Source organism: Acomys russatus, chromosome X (genome assembly GCF_903995435.1).
Source record: "Acomys russatus chromosome X, mAcoRus1.1, whole genome shotgun sequence".
In the NCBI taxonomy this organism is placed as follows: domain Eukaryota; kingdom Metazoa; phylum Chordata; class Mammalia; order Rodentia; family Muridae; genus Acomys; species Acomys russatus.
Window position 1 is genome coordinate 97794111 of NC_067169.1, and position 13497 is coordinate 97807607.

General features: G+C 36.1%; 1 protein-coding gene across 3 annotated transcripts in view; it reads right to left on the reverse strand.

Moving 5' to 3' along the window:
* Nucleotides 1-13497, reverse strand: part of Tenm1 (teneurin transmembrane protein 1) — an 873613-nt gene that overhangs the window by 67458 nt on the left and 792658 nt on the right. The window lies entirely within an intron of this gene.

The following is a 13497-nucleotide window of genomic DNA, read 5'->3' on the forward strand; positions in this document are numbered from 1 at the left end:
TAGACTCTTAAAATTGGTGCAAGTCAAATGATGATGGCATAAGATACTTATCCTTCCCCTCCCCTAAGAACACTCTGGTTGATGATGATCCAAGGGGAATGCCTGTCTTTTTTTCTGTATATGTTTTGGGAAAATAATGTTATTAGCTGCTAAAAATCTAATCTGGCTTGCATTAAACTTTTGATTTAAGACCTCCTTCTAAGGTCTCTATATTAAATATTACCAAATATAAAATTTAAGATTTTACTGTCATGAGAGGGTTGAATAAAAGATCAAGGCTGAAGTTTGGAGACAAAGGAGACCAAGGCTTAATCCTGGAGAGAGCACTTCTAAGAGATGTGCTCAAACTGTGCGAAATCATGAGTCATGTACTAAGTAGGTACTGAATGGCACTATGTTAGACTCTCTGAGGGCCAAAGCACAATGATTCCTTGTATACTAAAGTGGCGATTAAAAACAACAATAGTGCTAAAAATAAACCAAAGGACTGCTTTCAATAAGAGGTAGAAGAGAGAATAGGATCCTCTGAAAATGAGAATGGGTTCCCCATTGATGCAGAAAAAAATGATTGTTCCCTAACTAATGTCATAGGGGATATGTGTTTGTCAGCTTTCCATTACTGTAACAAAAGTATTATAAGCAATCAACTTGAGAAGAGGAAAAGCATGATTGGTTGGCTCCTCTGATTTGGAGCCTCTAGTGGCAGATAACAATGGCATTCATGGTGGTAGACTTTATTTCATGGCTACACATGGAAAAAAAGAGAAGGAAGGGACAATGTCCTACTATTTCCTTCATGACACATCACCAATGATGGAAAGACATTTCATTAGGCCTTACAGGTTCTACCATTTCCCAGTAGTGCCATGTTGCACACTAAGCCTTTAATACTTGGGCCTTTGTGAGTATATTTCAGATTCTGAATGGCAGCAGAGTTTTGCACTTTCATGCTGATAAGAATGAAGGGCAATTTTGTCTCTTGACTTGCAGATTGCTTAACTCTATTAGGGTAGAGAATTAGATTAATCCAGGCCATTACATACCCTTTCCACGTATAAGTATGTTGAAGCTCTAAGCCCTGTGAAGCTTTCTTTTTCTCTCAGTCAACATCAGCTGAGTTCCATAGACGAGCACGCTTTAAAGTAAGTCTGAGCTTATTAAATGCTCACTCCTGTATTGCCTTCAGGACATATTTTGCTGACAGTTTATATAATATCCTCCTTTTATATATTTGTAAATCAACTTCTTTTATCAAGGTACAAGTGTTAAACATACTCCTTTTGGGGACTCTTTAATTAACTTTTATTGAGTCACATTTAAGGCTGACATTGATAAAGAACTAGTAGAATGGGCTTTGAGAGAGCTGTCTGATAGGTGTTTTGTAAATGCATCTACACATATTTTCTTTTGCTTATCAGTCAACCATCTAACCAAACAAGAATCTCAAAAACAAAATTCCCAAACAACAGTTTCACCGATTCTTCCCTTGTGAGAATTATGATATATTCAGTTTTCACTGGAGGTAAAATCCAAATTAGAAGTTTCATGCAGGACAAAGAGAATTATTTCTGTTCATTATTTGGGGGAGGTTTTCTATCCCATAATGAGAATTGTGATAGTGATGGTGCAGTATGATGTATTAGTGCTTGTTAGACTTAGTGGGAGGATGTGACACATACCCAGTATATTTTAAGTTTTATTCTTCAGAGACGTGAAAGTGAGTGAATTCAGATCACATAAAGCCATCTGGGGCTAGCAGGAGCTACAGATTCAATTTAGTTTCATATATTTACATTGTTGTACTCTGATTTCCAAACCTTGGTGTCTAATGTTGTAGGCATAATTTATTTTAACAATCACATCCTTTGATGTGCTAACTGACAGTGTTTTCATTAGCACTTATAATACAATATTGCACAGTCTTTGGATAAGAAAAGATTTAAACTGCATTCAGAAAATCACTTCCAGGAATGTAACCAGTGTTCATTCTTAAACCAAGCAAGAAAATAAGAATTCTTGCACTTGCCACAAGTTCAGACAGCAAAGCTGAGTGGGTGGAGATAGAAGTGGGAACAACAACACACACACAACAGCTTGAGTCCTCATACTCACATACTCCCCCCAAGGAAAACACTGGGCTCAGATGCCTGTACAACATGCTTAGCTTGGAGCCCATTTTTACATTTGAGAGAAAATAAATAAGCCCCTGTAAATTAGTGCTCATAATGAAAGCACTGACAGACCATAACCTGGAAGTGTGAAGAGTGCTGTCTCCATTCATCAGCATTAAGCCCCAACAAGCAGCTTCAATGAAGGGACCTGCTCATAAATACAGTGCATCTTGTAAAAGAAATTATTCACAATGTCTTAAGCAAAGTAGGGGACATTATATAATATCTGAACCACAGGCTCTTCTCTCTGTGAAGCATCACTGTATGAAATGGTTGCAAATTACAGGTGAAATTATTTGGCTTCTTCTCTTGGCTTATTATCCTCCAATGAATAAATACTATAACTCTTAGGACGACAACTGCCTAATGCCGAGACAGCCTGGATAGTTACTAATAAATTTATCACCTGTTGGGGAACAGGATGCTACTGATCAATATTGAAGGAAAGGGGGCATGCTGATATAATCACCAGGAATCCAGATTTGGAGCCTGAAGATAGCAGGTAAAGCCCTAAACTAGATAACAGAAAAATTGGAAGTTTTGGTTGTGTACAATGCCAATTCCAAATGTTGGCAAAAGATACCTCTGTATATCATTTACCAATTACAGAATTTGAGGCTATGTACATCTTAAAAATGATTTCTATGGGAAGAAATGAAGGGTTTTCTTAAAGAACATAAGCTTTTAAAAGTAGTCATAAAGTCCTCTCCTTCTGTAGCCCCATCAACTAGAAAACTGAAATATTGTATTTTTTCCTCCTTTAATATACTCTTTTTATGAGACAGAGTTAAATGGTTAAAATCGACTTTGAGGCAATACCCTAAACTTAATATGGTGCCAGTAGTAAAAGCTGAATTGTGTAACCAACACTGACCAGTTAATCCTTAAGCTGTTTTATTTATTTTTTAGTCAAAGAGATATAATTTATTTTGCTTTGTTCATGTACATCCAAATTCTTCTAAAACTGGTATCACATGTATACGAACACACAACTGGAGGCAGAAACATTGTTTCTTCAAGTGACCTAACTACTGTCCCGTGAATTACCTCCTGGGATCAGAAAGGGTCAACCAAGATTCTGCAATCTGCATATCTGCACAAGGTACTCATTAATTTCTTTTGCTAGGTAGCTACTACTAATGAAGCTTCTAGGATTTAGAGGATATTTAGATGCCTGTGCGTTACTCACAATTAGAAGGAGGTACACTTTAATGAAGCTGGGATGATTTCTTTGTATGGTTAAAAATACAATCAGAATTTCTCCAACAGGAGACACTAATAAACTCATTCCAGTACTGTGTGGCTAGTGAACGGTGCAAAGTACTTAATGAGATACTCTGCTTTATAAAAAGTTACAGTAAATTCTAAGCAGTCAAAGTCATTCCAATGGAATGTAATAGACATTTAAAATGACAGACATCCAAACTGATAGTCTACTGACTGGTATGTGCTCTATATTTGATGAATGAGAAACTTCTTTGAAGCACTACAGAGTTATCACAAGGAACAGTAAATTGGTAAACTACTTCACCAAGAATTTTGATTTCAAGAAAGACAGACAGGTCCAGTTTGAAGCATTTTGTTTTCTCTTCAGCTTATGGAGCTTTCGCCTCCGATTTGTTGCAAAGCAAAATGGAGGGACAGCTCTCCATCTCTTCATCAGCCAGTGTTTTTGTAAACTCTTAGTGAAGAACCTGTTCTTCCTTTTCCTTATTTGTTCACCATTAACTTTACACCTGTTTTCTTTTGGTCATTGTGCTAAGTACTGGAGCTACATACAGGGGAAAAAAAAACCCAAAACAAAACAGGCATGACCTTGCCCTTGAGGGGCTCAGAAACTGATAGGGGTTATGGGGAAACACCAAGTAAATACAGAACCATTATATAAGCACTGGTTTGAGCTAAGTTCAGGATGTCACAGGAGTGGGGAAACTATGGCCATAGCTGGTATCTTAATAAGTAGGTATAATCTGAAGTTTTAAGATGTATATTGAATTCTTGATGAATTTAGGATAAAATCTGGGTAAGCATCCCTGAAAACACATGCAAGATGTCCAGTACACAATGATTATTTCCATTTGTGAGGTTATTATGCTTTTCTATGTTCAGTGCTGAATTTTTACATATATATTCTCATTTAATAGCAGTAATAACCCTGGGTAGCAGGTATTAATATCATTTTGAGATGAGGAAATTAAGCTACTTCTCTTTCTTGAAGCTTTCTCTGCAAACTCTAATTTACCACAAGCGCTCTGTCTCCTAAACTGCAGAAGCTATCATTTTATTTATGTGTTTTTAATGTGAATTCTCCAAACACGATCTGCTTATGTAATAAGCTTCTTGAGGATAAAAATGTAATTTTCTGGTTTATTTTTATATTTTAACAGATCCGGGATACCTGAGCATAAGTGCTCAAGAAATCTTACAGACTTATAGGCTAAATTTCCACATGTTCGTATTGGTGCACACCTAAACTTGAATAAAATAAAACATGCCAGGAGGTCAAAAACTACACATGAATGTCTCTAAAATGAGTTTAGGAAGGCTGCAATGATAATCTCTTTTTCTAAAGAGCATTAAGCGAAAGATAGTCTTATCATTTAGTGATGATTCGTGTATGGAAAAAGGGGGTTTGACAACCAAAAACATAGACATGAAAGACCATAGATCAAATTAACTGAAAATGAATTTGATCTATGGAGATTGCAATCCTGAATAGTTTCGTGCTCCCCCACAACAAATCCACTCTGCTCTGTCGACACAGTTTTGTGTTCAGTTCTTATAATCTTGTTCTAACTCACTGTCAGGAGATATAAAGAAACACAGATGGCTCAAGATTTCTCACTAATTTGCTTCACTGCATGTGAGAGAGCAGAGAGAACACTGGCTACATGGTAAGGTTAGGGACTGGCTTTTTTCAGAGTGTATCTATTACATATTTCTCATAGGAGTTTGTGTAAGGCGTTTTACCATGTGGTGTCTTGTTTTCCTTGCCTATGTATTCCCTATTACACAAAGTAAAATGTTCAGAAGATCACAAGAGCTATGGAAAAGAAAGGGTTATAAAGAGGATAAATTATTATGGTACTGCTAAGTGGCATCATAATTACACAATCATTGCTATTATTCTTTGTGAAAGTGATTTTCCAAACTTAGAATTACAGATAATGGTTTCCATCCAGGCAATATTTCAATGTTTTAGGTCTTCATATTATAGTGGACTGACAAATAGTCAAAGGTATAAGTCTCAAAAATTGTATGAAACCTTTGTCAGCACAGTGCTGTATGTTAGACTCACCACAGAGACAAGGTACTGGTTGAAAACATCCTAGGAGAAATTCTGTTCTGTTGAACTATGGAGGTAAAACACTTCACAATTTTATAATCTAACAATTTCATAGAGATAATCAAATAAGTGTTACTCCATGCTGTGCAATTGGTTAAGAAAGACTCTGGGCCAAGTGTCATACTGGTATATCATTTTTTTAAAAATGAAATATAGCACCAATACTGATATAATTATTTTCCATTGCTTTATAGAAATTGGTGTGTGTGTGTGTGTGTGTGTGTGTGTGTGTGTGTGTTATGAGATTTGAGTAAGTAGATAATTCTAGTTCAAATTGGATAAGTAGATGATTCTAGCTGAAACTGTGTATTTCTTGCTTTATTTATGATAGAATTCTTACCCAAAAGACATGCCTGTGATGTATGTGTTTAAAGGAGACTTGGTCTATATAGGCTAAAATATAGGACATGACTCAGATACATTTTAAAGAAATGCTTCTGCCATCCTAAGAAAACAAGCACCTCCCAAGATCCTTATATGAACAATTAGCTTTAGGAAGGAAAGTTCATTTATTGCCAATGGACCAGCAAAAAGCTAATTACAGCTGTTTCACTCTAGGGAAAATGAGTCTCAAGGTATGTGAATGACCAAGATGTTCTAATAAAAAAGCAAACTAAGTAGAATACCTTGGCCCAAATGACCAATAAAAGTAGGATATGAGGCAGTGAGCTGACAGTGCTTACTATTCAGAAAAGTAGGCTAACTAAAGAAAAAAGAAGATTTTTTAAAAGGATAATTATTTGCATGTTATCACTCACTCAAAAGCAACACAGAAAGCCCATTTAAAATTTATCCAGGGTTCATGCATCTTAACAAATGGAGTTAATGCCAGAAGATAAATTCAATATGTTAGGAGCAGTAGACAGATATTTGTAAAAGAAAGGACAAAGTAATGAGCAGTGTGTGCATACAATTTTTCAGCCCTTTAAATGAAGTTCTAGAGCCATTAAAGAAGATCAGTTTGGGCTCAATGAACAATGCGCAACCACAATAACAACATGTACATATAAGCTCTTTCTCTTTCACACACATGCAAAAACACACGACTGCCAAGGGCCAGCAAGATGGCTCCTTTGCTAAAGGTACTTGTTGTCAGCTGGGATGACTTGACTTGTTTCCCTGGAGCCCACATGCTTGTGTGCTGTGGCATGCTAGTGTGCAAACACACCACACACACACACACACACACACACACACACACAATGTAAATAATTTAAACAAACAAAAACCAAATATGACAGCCAAATCAATGAAGCAACAACTCTCTGTACAAGTTGATCTACAAGTTTGCTAACCTGTGAGCATGAGAAGGTTATGCAGAAAAGTATTGAAAAAGCTAGATGCTTGTCGTTCCCCTTGTCTCATCTTGATTTGGCACCCCCATGCCATTTCTATACCTTTTGTTCTCTAAACTGAACTACAAGATATGTCCATGAGCAATATGAGAGAGAGAGAGAGAGAGAGAGAGAGAGAGAGAGAGAGAGAGAGAGAGAGAGAGAGAGAGAGAGAGAGAGAGATGAAATTCAGACTGTGAGGCTGTAGCTTGAACCCATCCACCTAAGCTCCTAGTGCTCAGCTTTTCATGGCTGGCTAATGGTGAGAATAATAGCCAAGCTGCCCATGTCAGCAGATGACTGAAAAGGCCAAATAAAATAACAGCTGTCCTGTCTGTAAGATCTGTCCAAAAGGTGAACACAAGTGATGTTAATATGTATTTGTGGTTGTGATTAACAGTTCCTTTTCTGACACCATGCTGTGGTTTATCTAGTACATGATTACCTCCTTCAAAGTAGCCTGACTTAGATGGCAGAAGCCCCATGTGTAATTCTGTCAGCATCTGCTCCATGCTGACAGTGATGATCAGTCTGGATAACATCCTCTATTTTTTTTCCTCAGAGCTAGCTCTGACACACACCACTTTTCAATCCCCATTGTATCACCAGCCCATTTTCTTTGCCTGCATGCCATTTCTTCTTTGCAGTGTTCAAGTCCTGGTTTTCCTTCAAGGTGCAGCACCTATCTAGCTACAAGAATTAAAATATACAAACTGAATTTAATATTTGCAAATGTATGGATGGAGGCATTTTGGGGGCAATTTTATTGGTTTCCTCTGATAGTAGAAATCTTCTGATCCTATTGGAGTGCAATTCCAAGTGGGTAAGGGTGAAGTATAACATGACATGAAGTTGTTAATCTAAAGCCTACGTTGTTACTAAGAGTGTGATATGTTCCTGACTGAATCCAAGACCACATTTTACACTGGGCCTAGTAGCACACTAGGCTTGTAATTCCCAGCACTTGGATAGAGGCAAGGGGATCAGGTGTACAAGGCCAGCATCACTTACATAGCAAAGCTGAGGCCAGCCTGGGCTACACAAACTCCAATTAAACACACACACACACACACACACACACACACACACACACACACACATACACTAATAATAGTTATTAGACCCTTTGTAAAGAATCCATCTCCTCACAGGAAGAGCTAAATAACCCCTTTCTCATTTACAGTTGTAGTTTATTTCTCCATTACTCTCCTCTCCCTGCCTCCACTTTGCTTCATTCTTTGAATTCTTTTTTATTCTAGAGTAGGCTTAACCTATTCTGGATCAAGGTCAGAATCTAGTTCTCAGTTTTATCCTTGTATCCTCCTCCTTTTTCAGATTACTCTGCCCTTTCCCCCTCTGCTCACTTTCCCAACCCTGTTTTTCTCAATTCTAAGATAGTAATTGTTCCTTGAACCCCTCCAGTGTTTAATGTTGGCATCATGTAACTTAAAGAGCCTTCTCTTGTCTTCCGAAGCAGATTATATTTTACTTAAGGGCAGGGCCATGTCTTTTTACTTTCTTGATGAGTTTTGAATTTGCTGTTTGAAGATCTCAACCAAATAGTGGAGCTCAGATAACTTGCTTTTTTTTCTTAGCAAGATATAGAGGCATGACGATGTGAGTTTTTCAAAGTAGCTAATATCAGTGGGAACCTTATGAATTGCAATGCAGAGCTATTGGCATCAGTATCTTATTGACATCAGTTAACTATATTGAAAATATTAAGATGACGGCATCTCTAGATATCTGTCTGATGACTACAGAGCTTTTGTGGAACTGGCATTAGCATAGTTCTTGCATAAGGGAGGACTTTATATATGTGTAGAATAAATGACTCAGGTCTTTATTAAAAATAGAACACATATAAGCAATTAGAAAATAATAGCAGTGAGCCTTATCAATAACAAAAGCAAACAGAGGCATAATGAAAGACTGTCAGATATGATATTTTGAGGCTGCAGTGGTTCCATAATTAAATTGTCCAAATATCTCTTAACATTTTTAGTCACCTCACAAGCTGGTGGTTTGGGCCTTATGTGATATCTGGGTAGCATCCTGCAAACGTTCAGACTGATTTTTTTCAATAAAGTCTTAATGTCAAAACTGGACCAGATGTACTGTCCAGCATTAAAAATAAAAAGAGAGGTTTTAAATGCCAACAGGTAGTTTTACAAACAATTTTTTACTTAATGAGCTTTAGCTTTTATATCATCTAACATAGCCCCTATGCAGTTCACTCTCCCTAGATATACCTCCCCCATTTTACTACTTTGGAAAAGGAGAGAAGTTACCTCATGAAATTAAGTCCTTCTTATACATTTAAAAATGCAACCGGGGCAGTAGGTTTCCTGCAGTTTTGATTTTAATTTGCTCAAGATGATAGAGAAAGGACTATAGAAAATGGTGGTAGTAGTGTCGGAAAAATCTATTCTGATAGAATTTGGCTTGGGGAGGGGCAAAGACTTGTGAATCTGCTAGAATGGCTTTAACTTTCTTGGGTTAGAGATGCCTTCCAAAATGAGAAATGGTTCCTGGCCACTCAGGGAAATTACTGTTATAATCAGCTTCTTTCCCAGAGTAAATACTGGTAAAATTAGGCCACCTACCCACCTTCCGTTCCCCCAAATCCATTACACACTTTAACAAGATTTTACAAAACCAAATGGAATAGCTAGTAAATGAAACTGGAAGAAAAATAGAGCAAATAATATTGGGGCTTCCTTGCTAGGCTTTGATATTTGAGGCTTGACGATAACCTCACATTTGAGTGGTTAATCCTGTGATTCCTCAGGGAGAAGCTGTAAATGGGGCAGAACTCACTCCCAAGGAAACAGTGACTTTGGGTAATGATAAAGTTGACTCATTACATTGATGCCTTTTTCAGGAAGTTCACAGTCAGCCATTTAGGGAACTCTGAGTATGGGACTGTACTAAAAGAGTGCTGGTAAGCCTGAAAATAACAGGGGAGGTTTGAAGCCATGAAGTCCATAAAATAAGAGATGAACGATGGTAACCAGATCGTGTTCCTAAAACCCTCTTTCAAGGCCAATGCTTTTATATGTTCTCATGTATTGTTACCTGTGCCTCATATGTTGTTAAATATTTTGACTACTGTCTCTATTGAGAGAAAGTCTTGCTTAAAACAAAACAAAATAACTTACTTCTTGAAATGGAAGTGTAAATTTTTGAAGTTGTTCCCTAACTTACTTTCTGATTCAAAACGTTTCAAAACTACACAACATTTCAAATGGCAGACAAGTCAGCACACAATACTACTAACACTCAAATATAACACATGTTAATATTTTGTTCCTGGATCTCAAAACAGAAAACATCATGGATATAGCCAAATCACCCCCTCTTCAGTCTTCCACCCTCTTTTCTCACTTCCTTGGAGGTACTGCTACTCTGAAGTCAGTATGAGTACGTCTCATTCTTATACATTTAAAAATGCATTTTAATATATTCATATATCTACAAATGATGTAATATTAATTTTGAGCATTCACAATTTATGTAGGTGGAGAAATAGGGGAATAAATTTGATCAAAAGGCTTTATATGTATGTATTAAATAGTCAAAGAATAAAAATATATTTTTCATGTAGTTGGATTCCATAGCAGAGTTTGTGTTTGGCATGTCTGAGACATTGGGTTTGATATGTGACACCACAAAATGTATATTTGAAATAGATAACATTGCTGGTTACATGTGAATGTGACTGTACTTATCGCTTAAGAAATGTACATGCAAAATAGTTAAAATGATAAATATTATGTTATATTCCACAATAGTATATATTCTTTTGTGTAAGGGAAAAAGGTGCAGCAATGGATGACTTGTGAAAATTGCTAAAATTATTTACCATTAGAGGGCTGTGTTTATGAGAAAGAAGCCTGAAAGTTTCTCTTGGTATCTTTCTCTACATTTTAAACTTTCAAGCAAAATGGAGTTATTACTTTTATATTTTTCAAACCCTGCAAATAACAGGAAAGGCTTTAATCCAATAAGTTCTAGCTTCGCTAGATGGGAGATGAAATTATAGACTACTTAAAACTTTCATTCTTTATAATACTCTCTAAAAATATATGCAATTAAAATATTTTTACTACTAGGCTGCGAGGATTGCACTGCCTTTTATTTACATTTCTTTCTTGACTTAGTGTGACACTTTCATAATGTGTCTCTTCAAATGCTCAAATGAGAATAACACATTGTCAACTTTTTATATGTGATATTCTTCCTGAAGAGCTGTCATCCATAAAACAAAGACCTGTGTCTCCAGAGATCAGGATACAGAACAGCAAAAGAAACACTGCATGCTTGTGTGAGTGTTAAAATCCTGTCGGTATGGACATGTACACTCTCAACAGCCGCATTTTACCTCACAACTAAGCACTTAATCAATTAAAATATAATATTTTGTGTTTTATTGACTTATAAAAATATTTAAATTCATTATTTTATGGTGTTGTAGCTTGACCCTAAAACTCTGTACATACAAAGAAAATGCAGTATATCTCCATCCCTACTCAGAAACTAAAAGATAATAAAATCAAAATAAATTACAATTCCTTGTATAGCAATGATCATAGAGATTTACACATGCTTCCTTTCACATTTTTCCCACCGTAGGTACACACTGCCCTTGCACCTTTGCAGATTTAGCAGCACATACTCAATGCTGTTTTGTATCCTAGACTTTACACTGCACATTATTTTGTATTCTTATCATGCCTCAGTGGTGAGTAAAGTATGGGAGGTAAGTGGGACAATAATCAGTCTTTGGATGCAGACAGTAAGTGAACATTCACTTTCTATAGAAAGATTTAAAATGATAAATACTTTAAATAGTAGGTCTGGTTTTTTTCTATCGCTATTTGCTACAAATTCTAAAAAATATCAGTGAGAAAAATCTCTGCTTATGGTATCATTTTGCTTTAGTATACTATTGTATGCTTATCTGATTATGATTTGGGTAAAGGAAAAGTTAGATTTATATCTAGGGGAGACAAGCTGAGGGCTGCAAGGAGGCATTGAGAGAAAAATAGAAGAGACATTTAAAACATTCCCCATGTTTTGTTGCTTGCTTTCCAGAGTAGATAACTTGTAAAAACCTGCTTTTCTGTGACTTAAAACCAAAACGGCAGCTACTTTTCTTGTATGTGCCATCTGCAATCTTTGGATGAAATGGCCAAAAAAAATGCAGTCAATTGTTCAATTAAAAAATAAAAATAAACATAATGACTCCACATTCAGATGTGATTTAGCCCACTATATTAAAGTCACAGATTTTGAAGACATCCTGGTTTCCTTTATGTTGTTGGAGTTGTTTTCTGTACACCTCTTCATTTACTTAGTGTTTCCAGAGCATTAACAAAGCTAAAGACATCTGATGATTGCTTCCTCTGCTATCGAGTTAATATTTAGGATTCCCTGGAATATTAGTGTGGTGTAGATAGAAGATTTTTTCCCAGAAATCTGCAAGCCATGCTAGACTCATAAGAAAATAGCATTCCATTGCTTTTATTTCATGCTCAACCCCATACACTTGGCAAATGTGGAATTTCAGGGTCATCTTGTACTGATCTTGAAGAATATGGGGCTATGATCAAAGTTTTTAGTCTAATACTCTTTCATGTTTTAGTCTTAAAAAAAAAAACAAACATTTTCCATGGAATGAAATGTCCTAATTAACTTCTGAAGAATTTGTACATTAAAACATCTTACCCTGCTGGAGAAGACTGATAAAGCAGACTTACTACCTTCTGCTGAAGAGAAACTGTATTTAGAAGGAACTTGCTATTCTCATAAAACTTTTAATAGGAAGAAGTGAATCAAATTCCTTAATTACCATTTTATGGTTGGTAAAAGGGCAAATTACATGCCATCCATTTCTAAACTTCTAAATGTCTCTGGTGCTTTTAATTAAAGCTGCCATCTAGAAACTACTAAAGCAATTTTATGCAATTAGTTATTTATAGGTTACCATAATACACCACTCAAAATATGATTTAAATGATTTTCAGCCTGTTAGTATGTGATCTCTGTCATTATTTTATTTTTTGGCTACGGAGTTTTCTTTGGAATCAGTCGAGGTGCTTCTTAAGTGGACATATGGGAAATGTATGACACCGCCAGGCTGCGATAAGTAAAATTAGCTTGGGTAAGCCATCTGCAATAAAAATAATCATAGTCCTATATGTCTAGTGTTTAAATGGGGGGGGAATATAAGTTACTTTTTTGACAATACTGTGCAAATGAAGTACAGTTAGCTCTCTATATATGCAGATTCTACACCCTTGGATGCAACTAACCATAAGAGACTTGATACCCTATGAGCATATACAGGGGGAGGCAATCCCCCTCAGGAACAGTCATAGGGGAGGGGAGTAAGAAGAAATGGGAGGGATGGAAGAATGGGAGAATACAAGGGATGGGATAAACATTGAGATGTAACAAGAATAAATTAATAAAAAATTTAAAAAATTAATAAAAAAGAAAATATTAAAAAGAAATTGCATCTGCACTGAAAGTGCCTACAGTTTTTTCTTGTTATCATTCCTTAAATAATACAACATAACAACCATTTACATAGTTTTTGCATAGTATTCGATATTATAAGTGATCTAGTTATGATTTAAAG